The sequence below is a fragment of the Cryptomeria japonica genome, chromosome 10 (assembly GCF_030272615.1).
Source record: "Cryptomeria japonica chromosome 10, Sugi_1.0, whole genome shotgun sequence".
Lineage (NCBI taxonomy): Eukaryota > Viridiplantae > Streptophyta > Pinopsida > Cupressales > Cupressaceae > Cryptomeria > Cryptomeria japonica.
Window position 1 is genome coordinate 689558004 of NC_081414.1, and position 22794 is coordinate 689580797.

The 22794-nt window shown below is 35.2% G+C and overlaps 1 long non-coding RNA gene across 1 annotated transcript; it reads right to left on the minus strand.

Annotated features, from left to right (window-relative positions):
- Positions 1 to 1572: 1572 nt before the first annotated feature.
- On the minus strand, positions 1573 to 7113 carry LOC131076564 (uncharacterized). Its single transcript, XR_009113392.2, has 4 exons — positions 6641 to 7113; positions 2922 to 2955; positions 2725 to 2817; positions 1573 to 2059 (listed from the first exon to the last, which is right to left on the minus strand). It is a non-coding gene; the product is annotated as an uncharacterized LOC131076564 (long non-coding RNA).
- Between the last annotated feature and the right edge of the window lie 15681 nt (positions 7114 to 22794).

A 22794-nucleotide genomic window follows, 5' to 3' on the forward strand; every position in this document is an offset into this window, starting at 1 on the left:
TTAGAGTTCACCATTAGGGTTTAGGGTTAAGGAAGGTTTAGAGTTTTAGGGTTTAGGGTTGATTTGTGGTTTATGGTTCACAGTTAGGGTTTATGATTAGGGGTTTAAATCCTAGAGGTAAACCCTAAACCCTAGATGTACCACAACACTAACCCTAAAACCTAACCATAACCCTCAATTGTAAACCCTAAACCCTAAAACTCTAAATCGAAACACTAAACCCTAAAGATAACCCTAAACTCTAAAACTCTAAAACTCTAAGGTTGAGTTGAGTTTTAAGATAGGGTTAGGGTTGAGTTTTTGGGTTTACATAATGGTTTGAGTTTTGGGTTTAAACCTTAACCCTAAACCCTAAAACCCAAACCTTAAATCCCAAGCATGATGTAAAACATAACCCTAACCAAAATAACTCTCCATGATCCTAAAACATATCTCTAACCCTAACAATAATCCTTAGCCCTAACTCTAAATTCTAATCCTAACCATAACCCTAAACCCTAACCTTAATCTTACCCTAACCATGAGGTAGACACTACCCTCAACAATTAAATAACATAAATATTTACAAATGCTTAATTGCTTCAACAATGTTCATGTTTATTATAATTAAAACTATTATGCAAAAATTATCTTTTAAGTGGTATTTTTTGATGAATTATTTTTAGTTATGAACATTTAAAAAACTATTGAGTTATATGATATAAAACGGTAATAACTAAAAAAATGCTACTCAATTGATAATACTATAATTATTTAAAATTTCACCTTTGCAATCACAATTTTCTTTATTTTTTAGAATCTCACGATGTATGTAATAAAATAGCTTAAATTTATTAAACATTGTTTACAATTAAATACTATAAATATTTACAAACAAGAAGCTTCTCTTAGCTTCAAGAATATTTATTCAAATATTCTCTAATGACAAGTGAAGGTGGAAGCTTGTATGGCCTTCCCTAATTGACCTAAGACAACCACAACACAACAACACATCACACAACAAAACAACTCAATTCATTTCATTTTATTAAAATTACTTAAGTTTTAAATGTTATTAGTTATGCCATTTGCAATAATGTTATTATGTGATAGTCAAATGTCAAATCTTTAGTGATGTGCAAGAAATTTAAGTTATTTATGATAGTGTTTATATATGATGTGTCAAAATGTACACTTGTAATTACGTAAACAAGGTTATCATGAATTACATTCATAAAACAAGTTCATGATTGTCTTTTAAATGTTGTTTTTAGTATTTATGATTGTACATTATGAACAATGATGATTGTCTTTTAAATGTTAGTTTTAGAAGGGCTATTTATAATTGTACAGTATGAAGTTATAAACAATATTAATTATTATGTTAATTATATATGATGGGTCAAAACACACATAATTATTATTATGGTTATGTGATGTCAATTATGTCCATTAAGTGAGTTCACAAATGCATTCTATAAAATGACTTGTGCTGTGATTATAAGTGATAAAACTTATTTATAAAATTGTGATTTGTAAGTTTAAATGTTAAGATCAAAATTAACAAATTATAAAATAAAAAGTAAACACCAACCAAAAAAATGCAAGGGACACAAGAGACAGACCTTAAAGAATGGCCTTGGCCTAATGACCATTCTTTAGGCTGTCAAAAAAATAAGCGACTTTAAGGAATGGCCAAGGCTAATGACCACCCTTCAGTCTTTGAAAGGGGTTTTTAACCCATTCCAATAACTTTCTTTTATTAGATATTGTATTTTTTACATGTTACAAAGCTAGATCAATGTAATTGATCAAAATATTATAAAAGAAATGGTAAGAGACCAATCACATCTCTTGCTGCTTTGAATCCGTACCAACAACTTCACTCCTATATGCTTGATCCTTCCATAATGGTGAAAAATAACTAGCTGAGTGAGATCCTTGTTATCAAAATACTTGGCAACCTTCCTGTTCCAAAAGCGACAAGCTGGTAATAATTTACAACAAGATTCAATATTTTGCATTGAGGTCACTGGGAGGGGTTGTGAGCCATCACTATCTACTTGAATTTCGTGCAACCCTGCACCATAAAGCAACATTATTGATATGGTAAAATATAGATAATGTAGGTAAATCTATAATCTATATAAAAAAATTAAATTTAGGATGCTGACAGACTCAGCAAGGCAGAAGAAAAGCAAGACAAAAAAAACTGTTCAAGTTTGAAGATTCTCAAAGTATGTAAGTGAAAAATCACAAAGCACAACCCATTAAGTTTTTTTATTGAAGTGCATAGTATTTGTTTTCTACCATGTTTTACAAGGTGAAAAGGAACTAATATGTTTTGATAATCGTTTGCCATTTAATGTTTATCTAAATCCAGTTTTTCCTTGTTGATATAACTCAAAAGGTATAGTAAAGAGGGAGAGTAGAATTGCTATAACATGCGATTCTAGGAAAATATATTGTCGATCACTAGGTATCTAATTTTTGCCATTATTAGAATGGTGGTAAATCAATAAAATGATTTTCTATCTATTTGTTGGACAAAATGGAGGTGAAGATGGCAGAGAAAAAATACTATAGTGCAATAAATTACTAGGCATGTCACTCAGCCTATCATTCTCAATCTAAGTTGCAATTCATTTATATTCAAATGCATACACAAGAAACATATAAAACAAGGGCAGATAGTCAGAAAGATGATCATCAAAATAATTTAAAACGTCGAGAATATGTGCATACTGAGTCTCTTTTTTCCTCATCTTGCCAACAGCACCAAGTGCATCAACTTCATTGATTTCAGCTTCTTTGTATTATATCAACCCACAGACAATTCTGATAGATACAATTTCTCTGAATTGTCACTCAGCATTTCACAACTTGACTAGAAATACTTCAAATAAACAAAAGAAAAAAGAAAAGTACAAGCCTAAATTTACCTTCTGCATTTTTCTATTTTTCTGAGAATCTTATCTGCAGGAACATGCAAATAAGTACAAGTCAATCTATTAGAAATGAAAACAAATCAAAACATTAACTCCAAAGAATTCTAAAATTAAGATAAAAAATGGCCTCTAACGAACATTAATCAATGAATATAGACTATCATGAGTTGTAGGAAGCATATCATGATAATTAGAAAGCACATCATGATTAATCAAATGAAGTTATCATATAATGTAGGCGACGGACAAGAATAAACGTCTCTGACTTATATATGAGCAAGCATGCAAGTCTCTACGCATATTGATGATAGAGGCTGGCAGAAGTACAATTTGAGGGAGATAACAAAAGCATTTTAGAGCAATTCAAAAATAGGATGGTATTGTTATTGATGATATTGAAGAGTAGGCTATTTTCTGAGATGATGCCTTCACTCTTGTAATCTTGTGAAGTGTACTGTAGAGATGCAGACTGTATCAACAATCTTTTGTAGGTAGCGTCCTCACTCAGTATTGGGTATGTGCTATTTAGAGACCTGAGTTCAAGTTGGCTCGTTCTTGTTGGAATAGACTATATAGTAAAGGGTCACCAGAAATGGTTAATAAATTATTTATCAGAATATCACTTGTTAGTTGTTGCAAATCATCCAATCGGGTGATATTCTGGGTAAACAAATTAGCTTCCTCAAATAAAAATGTGAGGCTTCTCGGCCTAGTTTGGTATCTTAAATAACAACTAGTTTTCAAATTACAACCTTACTTGTATTGTAAATTGGGTAAATGGGTGTATTCCAGGTTTCGCACAGGGCACTGCACTCATTAAACCCATCATAAATGTGTGTAGCAATTTTTCTAACGTAAAATGGAAAAACCCACATCACTCTTTCTCCTATGGACTGTACTCTGAGGGGAGTCAAATCTCTTCATTGGTCATATAAACTCTAATTTATTCATTCTTCTGTTGTCGCTTTCTTATTCCTGCCTCTCATAGACGCCAAAGCATCAGTTACACTATTTCCCTAGTAAAACGCCCAAGGAGTTTCATAACAGCACACAAACAAAACAAAGAAGAACATAATTTTTTCTGAAGAACTCAATAATCGGCCAATTGGGTATTCAAGTACAGTAGAAGCTACTGCGAACAACGACAAGAACTTAACAATTGAAATAAGAATTGTATTATACCTGGTCCAAAGTAGCTTTGGGGCAAAATTGTGGATAAAAAGATCTACAGAAGTCTAGAGACTCATATCTCAGACAAGCAAAGATAGTAAGTGCAGTGCATACCATATGACTGAAAGTAAAAAGCCTGCTTTTTTTTGGTTTGTGCAATGAGGTGCAGTTAGCTTCGTCCCTTTTACCTATTATCAATTTACAGGTTTAAGTGCACGTGGAAAGTTCTTTCTATTTAGCAAGATTAGCTTTAGATGTCATTAAAAATCTAGATTTTAGGATGAAAGAATAAGTATTAATAAGATATAAATCCTTCGAATTTTTTATGATTTCAATAGAATTTAAGTACAAGGATGCCAGGTTGAGAAACAATGAACAAATATATCGGAGCGTACACTGCACTAATGGTTGGGAATTGCTAGGGCATACAACAAGTCAAAAGCACAATTAAGGATACATGGCTCAGGATCGGAGTCAAAAGTGATTAATAAGCACAAGTGTTGAACATGGTTAGGAATGGCTCAGGATCGGAGTCAAAAGTGATTAATAAGCAGAAGTGTTGAACATGGTTAGGAAAGTGATTAATAAGCACAAGTGTTGAACATGGTTAGGAATGTTGTATGATAGATGAACTTTTCAGAAGTTAGGAATGACATGTAAAATTAGAACATATACTACATGGAATTTGAATAAGTAGAATAAGCATATGGAACAAAAATGCCTAAACAGGACGATTGACTAATTTCCGGATAAACTTTGACCTACATAGTCTAAAAGTTATTGATTTTGATCTATTTGGGTATGAGCATGTTTGCCATATTCTACATGGTCATCCCGAGGTTGATGCACTATAGAACCTATAGTGGGTTTTTTGCTTTTGTAGCACAGTTATCAAAGAAAAATATAGTGTTACGAAACCAATATAGCGGTTGAATCCATTTGGCCACAATCTTTTCATATGGAATTAGGAAAAAAAACGGAAAAAGAATACACAGATTCAGAACTGCTATTAAAAAATGTCTCGGGCTAATTGTGTATGGGTGTGCTAATTTTGTTATCAAACCATTTCTCCAAGTTTCATCCCTCTGAACATTTTGATTCCCCTATTTTTTCATTCTTTTAATGTTTAAAAAGTATACCCAGATTGTAAAAGACAATGTGCTATAAAAAAACAATCACAAATTGATTGTGTATTGCAGGTATATTGTATTCTATATTTTTTGTTTCTGTATCATGCTACCAAATAAAAACACCAATTTATTGAGCCAATTGAGAGATTTTAGTCTTCTGGGAATTGATCTTAATTTTCTTTTACTTGCTACTGAATGGCGCATATTGGAGAGCAGGTCATAGTTTAAAATAAAAATAGAAATAAAAATTCTGGAATTATACTGAAAGAAATACAAATATTTGAAATAAAGCAACCAAGTTTTTTGGGATTATGTTTTTGATGTCGTAATTTATGGATTCGGTTTGTTTTCTAACTGTACAATCTTTAGTTTTTCACCGGAAATTTCATGTTAGACTTGCATCTGAAAGATACAATCCTTGCTGTAAAGCTTCTTTCAATGTGTTTGTACAATTTTAGCTCTTTCATTTATGTTTGCTAAGTTTTCAATGCATTTGCAATATTTTTTCTCTTATATTGACATATTTCACATCTAAAATTATTTTCTATCCAAATGTCTACGATTTTCAACGAGTACAGACAAAATGGATACCACAAGACTTCTTCTCTCCCGAACCAGACAATAAAAATATTTTTCAGCAACTTCAAGTCCTTTCATCGGAAAGAAGGATGCTGAGAAAGATGCTGCTAAGTTGGCATTAGAGATGGTTTAAACTTGTCATAATGTTTTAAAATTGTGTAAAATGTCACTTCCAGCTTTCTGGGCATGGAGTAGAATTAAAGAGTTAAAAAAAAAAAAGTCTCATAGATAATCGTAATTGCCTTGAAGCACTAAAACAAACCAAAAATCTGTAGAAGAAATTACTGATAATTTCAATTCTCGATATGGTTAGCTGAACGAGGCTTTTTACTTACTGTTGAAATTTATGTTACATTTTATATTCACCATTTGTTCTCCTACGTTTCCTGAGTGCCCTGTATTTGCTCTGCTTTAAAAACCTACAGTATCTTAACCCTACTGTTTCATTTTTTTGAATACCTACAACTGTGATGGCATTAATAATATCTAAACCCTTACTCTATTTTCAACACCTACAGTCTTAACCCTGCCCTGCCCTAATTAGATTTTTGGGATTATATTACATTCATGCGCATCTGTGATGACATTGGCAGTAAACAACTATGGGTGTCTAATTCAATCAAGACTTCTGTGTGGACATGGTGAGGCCATACAGAAATGCATAAAGTTTGGCTAAATACATTTTAGGATCAGCTTCATAGAAGTATAGGTTAAGGGTAGATCATCTTTCTCATTTTTATTATCTTTTTCAATATAATCGACCTAATGACGAGTAATACCAAGATAAACAATCCATTATATCTTACAATAAAGACAGTCTTTCAGAAGAAATACCTGGAAGAAGAATTTTGCGTCCATCAGTTGTCGCTTCCTTTGTTCAGCCTCTTCCTCTGCTAATACATAAATAAACCAAAACCCAAAAAAAACACAGAAGAAACTACAGATGAAAAATAAAAACAAAGAAATCACAGATAAACAACAACATAAACAGACAGACCAGAAACAACAACATGAACAGACAGACCAGCGCGCTGTACAAAACCCTACACAATTGAAAAAATCCTTAAAAAACAAAAATTATAACGAAAGAGATAACTGAGAAAAAAGAAGAAAACACTGACAGAAGAGAACAAACATTCGAAGAAGCAATCTCTGTAAATGAAAGACAATTGTTTATATTAACCTGATAGGCTTTCTCCTAATATTTCGCCTTTTTCTCTGCTCTCAACAACGTTCGAAATTTTGAGTTTCCTTTTTTACGCTCCCCTACAACGTTAGAAATTTTCTTTTCTTTGCCTACATTTTAGTCTCTGATATTTAGCTTTTCAAAAAATTAATAGCTTTTCATCTATTTAAAAAAAATCATGAATAACTCAACTAAATTTACGTTGATTTATTTTATATGTATAATGCAGGTTATATTATTATTATTTATATATAAAAGTTTTTTTTGAAATTATTAATAAAAGTTAAGGAGATATTTTATTTATTTATTTATTATTTTATTATTATATAATAAAACATATAATCTAGATTTTCTCTCTTTTTATTTAATATGATGTTTCATTTTAAATAGTTATAAAATTAAATTATTATTTGTAATGGTGATATTTACATAGTCATTTCATTTCTTTCTTATTTTCATGTTCATTTTGACATAATGTCCTAAATGTAATAAGATATTTGAATTCACATTGACATAACTGTTATATGTCCTGGAAAGGTGGTTTATCTTGAGGTTCATTTCTATGTCACTCAAGATTATCCTAGTTCAATCCTAAGGCACATGGAAATTAACCCATTTTTTTATATTTCAAATTCAAAGTCTAAATTTCTTGTTTGTCCTACTAGTCATGGTAAGCGAACTTAACACATGTTTATGTGACATGTTGCTATGTCATATTATTTAAAGACATTCAATTTTCTATTAATTTATATGTAATTTAATAAGGTGAAATCTTTAGAGCATGCTTCAATTTTTTGAAGGGACAAAGAATCAAATACACTTTATCTACATGTAGGCCATATATATGCTTTTGTATGTTGTCTTTAGCAACATTCCTCATTATTAACTATACCAAAAAAGAGATTGACCAAGCATAACATGTTCCTTATTAAAGGGTTCATAAACACCACCTTGACCACATTCAACTATTAAAATAACAAAGACAAAATTAGCTCTATTGAATTATTTTTTAACTAAATCACTTAGACACATGGTATAGTTTAGTTTCATGCATCAAATCAAATACATGTGAATCAAGATTGAAGCCATGCAGTGCAAGATTGACAAGATTGATCTACACAAAACCTTGACACGTTAAACTAAGGACAATCTATTTATATGCTATGGCAAATGGATTTTCCATGTTCATTAGTCTTAGATCTAAATATCTTATCATTTCATTTAACCATCTCATCTATTTTTGTTCATTTTGCTAGCCTAACTAATTTAATCGAGGTTCATTTTTTCTTATTGATTGTATATATTCCATTTGCATAGATTATTTATGTTTAATAATAATTTATTTATTTTATTTGTTGTACACCCAACATTTTCTTATATTCAACCTAAGGTTTGACCTTACAATTCTACCTCAAGTTCTCCTGAGGTTTTTATAAATAATTTATTACTTCATTTTATATTTCTCAAAGCATCAAATTTACTTTGCTTGCATTTATCATCCTTTTGACTAAGGTTTTATTATATGCAACATGTAATACGTCTTTGCTCCTACCCACGTCCCCTTGGATAATTCACCATAATGGCTACTCTTAATTTTTTTCTTGGTTGATATGAATGCATGTATTTCTAATTTTGATAGTTTATTTTCCTATGTGGCACCTAATTCTTCTATACTTGATTCTTTTTGTGATATTTTAAGTTATCTAGTTTAGGATGACAATTTTCTATGGCTTGTGTTATTTATCATGTATTGGAATTTCCCTTCTCCATTAATTAATTGACTGGTATTTACAATTTTTTGTTTCACACATAACTCACTTGTCCATTGACGAGTCTTATATTGAATATATCTCTCCTAGGGTTCATAATTATGATAAGCATATTCCTAGTGCATGTTGGAATTAAGGTGTCTAAACCTTTGAGTTCTCACATTGATTTATTGTTTTAATTAATTATCCCGTGCATAATTATTTATCCTAAGTTGTTAATTTCCTATGTTTGCCATATCACTTTGTAGGACCTCTTATTGAGGTGGCATCCTACATGACAGGTGATGTGTATGGTATAATCCATATTTTTTAGGAAATTGGCACCCACTCGGGAGGGCCTATATTTTAGGAAGCATATGTCATGTGTTTCTATTGGGTAGGAGCACCAATATGGGGGACCAAAACGGGTCCTAAGATGCCACCTTTTTGTTTTTTGAAATTAACAAAGTTTGAACTTGGACGAGAAAATGATGATTGTTACACTCAAAATTTGAAGATGTAATAAGAACACGAGTTGTAGTGCTTCGAATCTACTTTCTAAATTACTAATTTATTTTGAAAATGGTGGATATTAAGGGTTTCAAAAAGAGGGACACACAAAGTGGTCCTTAAAAAAAAACGAAAAAAAAACATAACATAACATCTAGTGTGCTCCCCCTAAAATGTCAACTTTTTTAAAAATTTCTAATATTGCTCTAGTGAGAAATTAGCTAACAACATATAGTTTATGCCAAAAATTTTCGGATAAGTTTTTAATGATTATATGATGTTTTACGAATTTTTTAAGTGGACACATCCTCAAAAACATAAATTTGAGTGTGCTCCCCCGCTAATATTTTTTAAACCTAATAGAAAAAAATCAATATGTAGGATGAAGTTTAATTTCTAAAAATGAAATTTGTTTCAAAATTTGATGAACGAGTAAAAATCTATTCTCAAAATAACACATGTTGGTTTTTGACAAAAATAAGACACATTAACAAAAGAAATTAGAGATGAAAACCTTAACATAATCAAAATGTCAAAAAAATTATATGGCTGGATAGCTAAGAGAGAGCTAAATGTCATCATGGTGTTTAACTTTTGTTGGAGTAATTATGACACTTTATCTAATTATTTATTAATTAGGTCCTTTAATTACTTTCTCACTTAAGCTAAACTTAGGTGCTTTTCCCTTTTATTAAATTAGGTTAACAATAGCTTAAGTTGTCTCATTCATTATGATTGTGACACTTGGCTCTTTCTAATTTAATCTTGCTTTAGGATTTATTCTTCATTCATCCTTTTATAAGGATTTATTCATTCATTGTAATTGTATCTCCAATATTGAATCTCTAATATTCTTGTGTGTAACAATACATTATTATCGGGTTGTTATTGAGCATATTATCTTTGCTTAATCTCTTTTGTGTGATAGATGTTTCGCTACAGATGACGCTTGGCTCTTGTTGTATCATCAACTTCTACATTTTTGTTTGCATTGATACATGTGCAAACCTAATGGAGAGCATGATAAAAGAAAGTGAGAATTTTTTTCTTTTCAAATTTATTTTTCAGGCCTGAAATGGTCGTCCAAGCCTTTGGGTTGGATGCCCAATGCAAATCCAAGCCAAAGGCTTGGTGTGGATGCCCAATGCAAATCCAAGCCAAAGGCTTGGTGTTTCCCAATGCAAACCATTTGGTGCGCACCAAATTTTTTGCATTGACAATTTGTATCTCTCTCTTTCTCCCACATTAACTAAGGCTTAGAGTTTACGGTTTATGATTGATGAAGGATAGTTAAGGTTGTACCCCCCCCCTTCCCTCCTCTCTCTCTCTCTCTCTCTCTCTCTCTCTCTCTCTCTCTCTCTCTCTCTCTCTCTCTCTCTCTCTCTCTCTCTCTCTCTCCAATTTTGTTAATTAAATATTTTAAATAAATTTAGAAACCTGTTTATTTAGAGTATTTTGAAATGATAGATATATTTTTTTTCTAATTTTTAAAATATTATAACATGATTTTTTTAGAGTAGTTAAAGATTGTGGTGAATTTAGAAATTTTTCATAATAGATCAAATTTAAGATTTTAAAATTTATTATTAATAATTATTAGCTTATTATCATTTAATATTAATATGTAGTATATATGACTATATAATGCTTATTATAGATATGAATTAATTTAAAATCTTTTCAAAATAAAATATAATTGTAAGCAAGATTGGTATGAATTTAGAAATTTAGTAAAAAAATTATTTTTGCATATATTACTAATTAATTTATTTTGACAACAAATATTTTTCTTAAAACGTCAAATGAAAGGCATTGAAAGGACTAAACCATCATAAAAATTTCATGTGATAGGTAGGGGTGACTGTGAAATTCCAGACCCAAATCATGAATATACACGGATTTATTTGATATGCATAATGCAATATTAATTAATTTTAGGTTATATTAGTATTTTTAAAATTATTGTTATTTAAATATAAAAAGTTTTTTTTTTTTTTTTTTTGATAAAAGTGGATTTACCACTAAATTTTATTAATATTTTAATTTTTACATGGTGTCTGGTTCAATGAGCATTGGAAAGAAAGAGCTAGTAAGAAAACCTTCCAGTATTGCTCAAAAAAACTTGAGGCCTACCTACCCATTACAAGAAGCCTCAAGGGCATATTAAAAAACCCCCCTTCCACATTACATAGAAAGCCCATTGAGTACAAAACGGGCTGCCCTTTAGTTGACAGCGAGGAAACACTGCATAAATGCAATATAAGATCATCCACTGGTGAAACTTTTAAATCGTAAAAAATTAACATCCTCACACCACACCTGGCTACACAAAACAAGTCTCCATTCCATCTATTAGCAATAAACTCAAGAAAAGACATGAAACCACTGTGAGTGAGTAGGCCATAATCAAAACCATGAATAGATAGAGTATAACCCATATGAAGAGCAGAGCAGGAAGTTGAGACCAAGAAGGAATTAGCAAGAGCCTGAGCCATTTGAGTAACCATAAGAAAAACCATGCAAACAATAGGAAAACAAGAAACCACTTTAGGTCTCCTAAAACCTGCATTTTCCACCAGCCAAAATTTATCCACCACCTTCCAAGCTGCATGAAAAGCATCCAAATAAAATAGATTAAAAACCTGCCCAAGTTCCTCATCTTCGAATGCATGAAAATCATGAACCTTGGAAGGAAAGAAATGACAAAAGGATGAAATGTTGGGAACATTAATATGACAAACTCATATACCTCGAATATATATATCACAAACCACATGGCATGCGACATCATAGCAAGAGATGCTCAATATCTCACACAAGCCGAGATAATAAACTCACACACTCATAATTAAAACACATTGATCCCAAGATACAAGCAACCTTAATAAAATAAACCATTCTTCAATAATGATTGCAGTGGTACAACTTGAAGAAGGAAAGAAATCACGCATAATGCCAATCATTCACTTAATATAGCCAATATGCATTCTCATAAACCCGATCCAAATGAAGCAATTAAAACTAGTACAGAGTAATCATGAAAGAATGAGGCCGCACAAAGCAATTCCATAATAGGAAGACCATAGAAAGCACCACACTCTAATGAAAAGACACTTCGAATGTGTTGCATCAACGAAAGTGCAACTACAAAATCAATATGTGGACAACACCACCCCTAATGTAACACATACAAGTATATCAACTCCAAAAAGGGTGCAAAGCAAATATTTAGAGATAAAGCAAGACATAAGTATTCATTCAAATATATTGAAATCTAACAATAGGCATTCAATCCATAAACTATCATGATCACTATGTATGGTGAAAATGGATAACAATAATAACAATATTGAAAGGCTAAATGAATTCAACCACAAAACCCTAGCCTAACAACAACAAAGATCCACCATAACATATGAAGATTACCTAAGACAATGCAAATCAAATGAAATCACAAAGATTATACCATCACATGTCCAATAGGGTTTTGATCTCCATTCTTCCTATCTCCATTGATCTTGCTTGATATATTTGCTTGATATATTTTTATATGCACAAGAGCTCAACAAAGAACGAAATGTGGTTGCAAGTAGGATCGTAGTGTAGTCAATTGCATAAAAGATCATTAGGGTTAGACAATGAAGGAAACATCTTCTTAAATAGAAGACACAATATGAAATGGAGGGTTAAGATTGAGAGGTGTAAAAAGAGAGGTCGGCTAGGATTAGAGGGTAGGTAAAAGAAATACCAAAATAATGAAAGAGGTAGGTAGTGTAGGAATTAAGAGATGAATGACATGTGTCATGTGTAGAAAAAGCTAGTGAATTAATTAAATAAATAAAGATTTATTTAATTAATAGAAGAAATAGGACAATTAAATAAATAAAATATTTATTTAATTTAGGAAAGGATAATTTAAATAAATAAATGTATTTATTTAAATGAGAAATAAGGCTAGAAGAGGATAAATGAATTAATTAAATAAATAAAGATTTATTTAATTAATAGAAGAATTAAGCTTAGATAATTAAATAAATAAAATATTTATTTAATTAGACTGGACAATTTTAGGTGTCTACATTTTGCCCCTCTTTGAGACAATGTGGCTTGTCGCATTGTTTCAAAGAAGATAAGATGAACTGATACAGAGTTGCCCCAAGATGGGAATAATATGCCCCCTCGAGAGATTGGATGAAAATGTCTGAAAAGATTGCAGACAATCTCTCGATAAGAAAGAAAGGCTAGAATGGACAGACCGGATAAAGTGACAAAGTCACGGGATAATGAAGACTGACTCGGGAAATGAAGGCGAGGGCTAGGGTAGGCTATAAGATAGACCACGGGGGAAAATACATCCTCATTGTCATCCACGCATCCACAAGAGCATATTGCAGAGCGAAAATTGAGCAGCAGCAGTCAACATCGATGGCTTTCGTGCATAGATTCGACCGTGTTCGTCGATTTCAGAGGCCAGCTGAGGCAGGAGAGCCGGTAAGTACCACCAAGCCTCCTTGTACTTTGACGCATTTATTGTTGTCATTAATGCATACTAGGTAATGTAATAAATGCGCATTTATGTCAGGAAAGCACATTTGCATTTGAAAAGTATGAATTTGCATCTTCTAGGTCAAATCGGCAGTTCTGTGATGAACATATGCTGTCGATTGGATAAGCTGCTGAGAGGATACACTCAAGCAGGTCCTCTAGGAAGACTAGGATAGATCAAGGCACTTTGTGATGAACAGTGAGTACCAAGATAGAGTACTTTGTGATGAACAGGGAGTACTGAAATATGAGCAGCACTTTGTGATGAACAGGGAGTGCAAATGTGAGTAACACTTTGTGATGAACATGGAGTGTCACACACGTAGTACTTTGTGATGAACAGTGAGTACCACTAGGATAAATAACAACACTTTGTGATGAACAGTGAGTGTCACTAGGGTAGATAGCCATATGCACTTAGATAAAAAGTAGCATTTTGTGATGAACAGTGAATGCCATGATGATTGACATGATTGATTTGCTTGACTGCAAGAGTATTTGCCTATGTTGGAGTCATGGGAGAGATTCCCATCGACTCAGAGGTTGCGACTTGAGTTGACACTTGAGGACCGAGCTGCGATTGAGGTTATGGGTCTGAGACATATATTGTATGTGCCTGAGTTTCGGGTGAACATGGGACTGCTGACTGCACTGGCGGAGAGATGGCACTCCGAGACTTGCACATTCCATTTGCTGATGGGGGAGATGACAGTCACCCTGGAGGATGTATACAGGATTATGCAGATACCAATTGATGGGGAGCTGATTTTGTACGATCGAGACGGAGATAGGGATGCCCTTAGACGAGTGTTCTAGGATCCGGGACTGGAGATGAGGGTGGGACAAGTGGCATGGGATACCATGACATGGATAGGATTAGCACTACCAATAGTGTTGGCAAGAGTTATCAGTGGGTTCCTTTGTATCAGTTTTGTACCATTTTGTATAATGATGTAGACACCTGCGGGTGATTGTAGCCATATGATTTTGACATCATTGTATCATGACACTTTATATATATATGAGATGATTCATCTTTGCGGCAGCTATATGCATGTGTACCTATGTGATGAGATGTTCTTATGTGATGCTTATGATATGGATGCAAATATGTACATGAGGAAATGCAATGTTTTTGTTCTTTTATGTTTTATATGTGTATGCATGATGCAAATGTGAATGTATGTTATGCAAATAAGTATTTACATGATGAAAATGTAAAATGTGCTAATATGTGTTGTGTGCAGGATGTGATGCAGTTGTGATATCTATATGTATGTATGAAATGTTTATATGTGGTAATGTAGGTGCAACTACATGAAATGCAAATTTTTTTTTGGTGTGTCATTATACTCAGTCATGTGATAGTAGGCTACGCGGACTCGAGAAGGATGATGGAAGTCAATCCAGAAAAGGGGGGATGAAAGACAGAAGATATGAAAGTGAAAGAGCTGCTTGTGCGTTATCATCATTGAGCTTTATTATGGAAAAATAGGTTATGACAATCGAGGCATATGTTTGACCTAGAAAGTCATTGTACCTGTTTGCATGGAGATAAGACAGTCATAAACAAGGAATGCCCCAGTTCACACTAGACTCACAGTGTCCTCATATCCTTGGACAAGTCATAGCATTACTAAGAGACAATCCACAGACAAAAAATACACATAGGTGATGATACCCCATCCTCGCCTTTCTAGTCAAAGACATCCTGGAGATAGAATCTCTAGTCAAAGACATCCCGGAAAAGCTAAAAGACATGTCACCAAAATAAAGATGAAATCAAAAGAAAACCAAGACTCGACACCAACATCCACTGTAGTCCTCAAGTTTAGTGTCTCTTGTCACTTGTATAAGTCTTATTTGATTGTGGTCACAATGTTTACTTTCACAGAAAGGATAGATAGCACTGAACCATAATGTTGTCTGAGTCTGTTGAAAGATTTGATTTGTTGAAGCCCATTGTTGCTGTTGTGTCTCATCTGAAACTGACTAAATCCATGAAGTTGATACTTTATTGTGGAGAAGACGAAACTTTATTGCGGATCTGTGATGCAAATGTTGCTTTATTGCAGATTGTGCGCGGATAGACTTGAAGGAAGCTGGAAGAAACTGTACTCCTCGAAACATGTGGCGTTCTCAGTTCCACACCCATCACTAGACGTAGGATTTGCCTTAGCCACAGATAGGATCTAATTTATTATGGATGGAAAAGGAGGTTTATTATGAATGGCTAACCAATCTTGGGTAGATCAATAACAAGCCATGATGGGAATGGGTAAGTTTATTGTGGATGAATAGGTTGTGAGTGTGTGCAAAGTGAAAGGATGAAAGTGAATCCTGAAGAAGGGAAGAGAAATGTCTTTACGCATGGCGCTGGTGACCCAGTTTTCACCATGGTACTTGCCCAGGGCGCCATCGAAGTGGTTTTCACCGTTGGACGAAATTATTTCTCTTTACTTTTTTTTTATTTTTCAATTTTTTTTTTGTGTCACAAGGCGCCTGTTTGCCAGGATTTCACCAAGTAACGATTTTTTTGTTTTATAATTTTTTTGTATTTTTGAATTAGGATATTCCGAAGAGCTATGTGTAGAACCTGCGAAGATGCATGTTGTTGATAGGATCCTCCAAAGGTTCACCTTCTGTAGTTGAGAGCTGATATGCACCGGATCCATAGGCTGCTGTAACGATGTAAGGACCAAGCCAATTTGGTTCGAACTTGCCCTTCTTCTCTCTGTCTTGCTGATTCTTGGGGTTTTCTCTGAGAACCAAGTCACCTACCTCAAATGTGCGAGGCTTGACTTTGTGATTGTAACTGCGACTCATTCGTTGTTGGTAAGCCTTGAGATGATTAAAAGCAGTTTGTCTCCGTTCATCCAACAGTTCTAGTTCTTGTAAGCGAGAGACCCTGTAATCTTCATTGTTGATGATGTTTTGCAAAGAGACCCGTAAAGAAGGTAACTCGACCTCAATAGGCAAGATGGCTTCAGCACCGTAGACAAGTGAGTAGGGTGTAGCTCCTGTAGGTGTGCGGACACTTGTGCGGTAGGCCCAAAGTGCAGGATTGAGTTGGATATGCCAGTTACGGCCAGCGTCGTTGACTGTCTTTTTGAGGATTTTAAGAATTGTTTTATTAGACGCCTCAGCTTGGCCATTACCTTGGGGGTAATATGGTGTGGAGAAATGATGGGAAATATGGAAGCGGTCACAGAGTTCACGAACATCCTGATTTTTGAAGGGACGCCCGTTATCAGTAATAATGGACTTAGGAATACCATATTGGCAAATGATATAGTTAAGGATGAAGGTAGCAATTTGTTTCCCAGTGACTTGTGTGAGAGGCACAACCTCAATCCACTTTGTGAAATACTCTGTGGCTGTGATAATGAATTTATGACCGTTGGAAGAAGGAGGGTGAATCTTGCCTATGAGATCGAGTCCCCACTGACAAACGGGCCAAGGAGATGCAAGTGGTTGTAGTTCTTGTGCTGGTGCATGTATGAGGTCTCCATGAATTTGACATTGCTTACATTTCTTGACAAACTGATATGAGTCTTTTTCCATATTGGGCCAATAATATCCAGTCCTGATGAGTTTCTTGGCCAAGGTAGGACCACTAGCATGCGGACCACATATCCCTTCATGCACTTCACGTAACGCAATCTGAGCTTCATCGCTTTCTAAACATCTAAGAAGAGTGCCATCTAGACCTCGTCGGTATAGGATATCAGCTAGAATGACATATCGAGAGGATTGACAAATGAAAGTGCGGCGTTGGTTGTTTGATAGATCAGGAGGCAAGATATTGTCACGAAGATATGTGAATATGGAACCATATAACTGGGATTCGGGACCAACAACGCATATCATTTCAGTAGGAGTGATCTCATATGAAGGAACCAACAGGTTGTCTACCACGAACTCATAACAGGTTTCATTTTGAGGCAGGTCAATTAGTGAAGCAATTGTAGCCATGGCATCTGCAGCACGATTCTGCTCTCTTGGTATCTGCTCAAAATCTATCTTTGTGAAGTGTTGTTTCAAATCATCTACCAGTTGCTTGTAAGGCATTAGTTTTTCATCTTTTGTTTGGTAATCATCAGTTGCTTGACGGATGACAAGTTGAGAATCCCCAAAAACATGAAGTTCTTGGATCTTCCACTGAACTGCAATTCGTAATCCAGTTGTTAATGCCTCATATTCCGCTATATTGTTAGTGCAAGGAAATGATAAGCGGTATGATTTGGTATAGAATCGCCTTGAGGAGTTATAAAGAGAATACTAGCTCCTGCCCCATGCTGTGTGTATGAGCTGTCAAAGTACAGTTGCCATGGTCTTGCCTGTGATATTGTTAAAATGGATTCATCCGGAAATTCTGAATTTAGAGGAACATCATCTATCATGGGAGCATCTGCTAATTGATCCGCGATTGCTTGTCCTTTTATTGCTTTTCTGTCCACATACTCGATGTCGAATTCACTCAGGATCATTACCCATTTGGCCAGTCGCCCAGTAAGTGTAGCTTTGTTGAGAAGATATTTTAATGGATCAATTCTTGCAATCAACTTAGTCTTATGAGTGAGCATATAATGTTGTAATTTCTGTGAAGCAAAGACCACAGCGAGACATGCACGTTCGATCGGTGTGTAGTTTAGCTCGTATCCCACCAATGTGCGACTGATATAGTATACTGCTTTTTCCTTGCCGTCAGCTAATTGTTGTGCTAGGAGTGCCCCCAGTGCAGTTGGAGTAGCTGATATGTATAGTAGCAAAGGCTGATCTGGAACTGGTGACATCAAAACTGGCGGATTCAAAAGATAATCTTTGAGCGTCTGAAAAGCTTGTTGACAGTTATCATCCCATTTGAACTTGATATTTTTATGTAGCAGGTGCTGAAAAGGATTACACTTATCTGCAAGTTGTGCTATGAATCTTCGTATAGACTGGAGTCTCCCTTGTAAGGATCGAAGTTGACTGATATTTCTGGGTGGCGGCATGTCCAAGATAGCCTTGACTTTTGCTGGATCGGCTTCGATTCCTCTTTTGGACACAATGAATCCTAGGAGCTTCCCGGAGGTTACTCCAAAGACACATTTCTTGGGGTTTAATCTTACCTTGTATTTTTCCAACCGATCAAAGACGACTGAAAGTATGTCCAAATGTGTATCTCTATCTATTGATTTACCCAAGAGGTCGTCAACATAATCTTCCATGGTTATGTGCATGAGATCATGAAAGATAGTGGTCATTGCTCTTTGATACGTAGCACCTGCATTTTTTAGCCCGAAGGGCATGACATTCCAACAGAAAGTTCCCCACGGACAAGTGAATGTTGTTTTATGTTGATCCTCAGGTGCAATCCTGATCTGATTATAACCAGAAAATCCATCCATGAAAGATAACATTTCGTGACCTGCTGTGAGATCAACGATCAAGTCGATATTTGGTAGTGGGAAATCATCTTTTGGACAAGCTTTGTTGATGTCTCTGAAATCTGTACATATTCTGATGCTGCGATCTGGTTTACTGACAGGTACTAAATTGGAGATCCATTTGGGATAATCAATTGGGCGTATGAATCCCACATCCAATAATTTCTCCAGCTCTGCTTTAACTAGCAATGCCACTTGTGGATGCATTTTCCTTCATTTCTGTTTCACTGGCTTTGCCCCCGGTTTGACTGTCAAATGATGCATTACCAATTCCGGATCTAGTCTAGGCATATCAGCGTATGACCATGCAAAGTTGATTTGTCGTTCTTTGAAGAAACTTACGAATTTTGATCTTTCGGACTCTGTTAATGATTGAGCCAGAAATATGTTGTGTGGAACTTCTTCTGTACCAATATTCGTTTTGATAGTATCTTCTACCAACATGGATGACTTTTCCTCATATGATGCTGGGAGAATGTCGAGCCTTCCATCTTCGGGTGCCTCAGAGAGGTTTTCGCCCTCAGATACGTCCTTTCTTTTTACTTTTTTGGGATCAGATAGCGCCACAGTGTGGTTTTCGCCATAAGACCCTTGATTTGTTCTTATTTTCATATTTTTGCGACTGGAAAGTCCGACACCCTCACCAAAATATGCCACGTTGTTGAGTTCTATGGTGTATCCTGCTTTATGATCCCCAGGGGGAAGATCATCTCGTATGCCAAGATAGTCAATAATAGCTTCGTCATTTTGGAATGTGTCAAATTGTGCTGGTCCGTCATAATCCCAGTCAATGAGTTGGTGGTGAACAAGGGGAAGGCCTTTAATGTTTTCAGAGTTTACGGGGCTAAGAGTGAAGATGTGGTTATATTCGGGTATATCAAGGCAATTGTCGAGGTCATCGATGGCACTCTCCTCATCAGTTTCGATCGCAAACGAATCCAAATTGTCGTCACTAGTAGCGCCTTCCGGGACAGGTGTCCTCATCCTATGTGATTTCGACCTAGAACCTTGAGACGAAGACTGTGCGGAATCCTTATGGGTTGTTTCTTGACCAACTCTGAACTTTTTACAAAATTGCTCTTCTTCTGTGGGTTCATCTGGCTCTCTGAATGTCTCGGTGAGCTCATAGTCACTGGAGGATTTGTCTGAACCCCATTCCCATTCGTTGGAATCTGTGGAATAGTAATCTTCTTGTTGAACTTTGGCAACTTTGATTTGTGATGCCTCTTCTGTCCTTTTAGTGTGGATCTTGGAAGTCAGAAAACCAAGTCCCTTTGAGCGTTCTCTTTTTATAGTCAATTCAGGTTGTAAGGGTTCTATGACGCCTTCTTTGCGTAACCCAAGAGGGCTTTTTCCATCATACCCGAATTTTTGTAGAATCTTGAAGCCTTTGCCATATTTCTCACAGGGTATATTGATCTGATCTTGTGTGTCCTCTTCAATGTCTTTGTAGAGCATTTTGTATAACTCTTCCTCTCCTAGTTCGCCCCATTTTTGAAAGGTAGTAGGATCCCATCTGAGTATCATGATGGATATTTGCTTGTTAGGATGTGGCCTTCCATATTCTTTTGGAGAGCTCATGACTTGTCGTAAATACATGGTCTGATTTAAAGTGTATTCTCCCATGCCTTTGTCTTGAAATTTGCCTTTAAGTTCACCTTGTTTTGATGTCGAAGGTTTCAATGACTCAGGGTCAATGTATGCTGAAGAAGGAACAGCTTCACGATTACTGGGAATGATGGTCTCCGCATGTGATCTTAAGTTATTGCAATATATGAACGGATTAGGATCACCGTTAACTGTTACCTCGACTCCATTATGAGGAAACTTAATGCATTGATGGTATGTCGATGGGACTGCCCTCATTTCATGAATCCAAGGACGTCCTAGCAATATGTTGTATGTGAGATCCAAATCTAGGACTTGACAAACCACATCCTTTGTGACTGGCCCAATTCTTAGAGGTAAGGTGACTGTGCCCTTGGATGAGCGCTCTTCATCATCATATGCCTTGATGGTGATTTGATTTCTTGAATTCACAGCTTTATCAGAATATCCCAATTGTTTAATGGTGCTCAATGTACAAATGTTTAGACCTGCTCCTCCATCTATCAAGACTCGCTTTATTCGATGTTTGTGTATGAAGGCTTCAATGTGTAATGGTGCATTATGTGGCTGACATACGGAGGCGTCATCGGCTTCTGTGAATGTAAGGAAGTGTGGAATGGAAAGGTATCCCACCATGGCTTGAAACTGGTCCACGTTCAGATCAATAGGAACAGTAGTATCTCTCAAGATTTTGTCAAGAATAGCTTTATGAGCGGGGGATATACGTAGGAGCTCAAGGATGGAGATGAGCGCGGGTGTCTTCCCTAACTGTTCTACAAGGTCATACTCAGGTTTGGTTGATGAAGAGGTGGCATTTTTAGTGGAAGCACCTGGCAAAGTAATCTTACCTCGACGAGTTGTAACATGACATTCAGAGGTATGTTCAGAAGAAGATCCAACACCTCTTAGGACAATCTTGGGTCGCTGAGGAGGATTCTCAGGATTTTTGTTCCTGATGGTAATAGTAGAGATATGATTGTCCATCGAGATGTGATTGATAGTTGAGTCATAGTTGTAAGGTGCTCTAGTATAGTTGGCTTGATCATCTGTGACTTTGACTTTTCCTTTGTCATGCTTTGGGAATGGTTCCTTAAACATCTCATGTTCTTGATTGGATGAGTGTCCCTCAATCTCAATATCACCTCTATCAATGAGATCTTGCACAATGTTCTTCAGTCGATGGCAATTACCTGTCTTATGACCCTTGCTCTTATGAAACTCACAATACTCATCATCATTCCACCAATTTGGTTTGACCTTTGGTTCATATGGAGGAAAATCTGGAACTGTGATCACTTTGTTTGCCACTAACTTTTTGAAAACTGATTCAAGTGGTTCTCCCAATGGGGTGTACTTCCTTCGTGGTCTAGAAGTTGTTTGAGTATTCACTTGATTGTTTGTAGAGCTTGATCCCGAAAAGATGAACTTGGGTCTCACTGTATTGGCATCAACAACACCATCATTGACTGTGTTCTTGTTTTTATTCCAAAATCTTGGCTTGTCTTTTCCTTTAAAGTCATCTTTGTTTTCCTTGAATATCTTAATGACTCCTTGTTCAATTAGAACCTTTTCTGTTGCTAAGCCTTTTTCAATAACATCCTTGAAGGTGGCCAAACAAGCTTTCCTTAGATCATAGCCAATATCCTTGTTAACGTTTTGAGTGAACATTTCTACCATTTGTTTCTGTGGGATTTCGCAAGAGCATCTGCTAGCTAGATTTCTCCATCTTTGTAAAAATGATGCAAAAGATTCTCCCTCCTTTTGCTTAGTATTACACAAAGTAGTGACTGAGATATCTGTTTCTATATTGTAAGAGAAATGCTGAATAAATGCCTCTGCTAAGTCACCCCATGACTTAATACCAGGTGGTAATTGAGAGAACCATTCCATAGCTTGATCGCCTAAGCTTTGCGGGAACAACCTCATCAAATATGTTTCTTCTGCCGCTACCTCAATGCA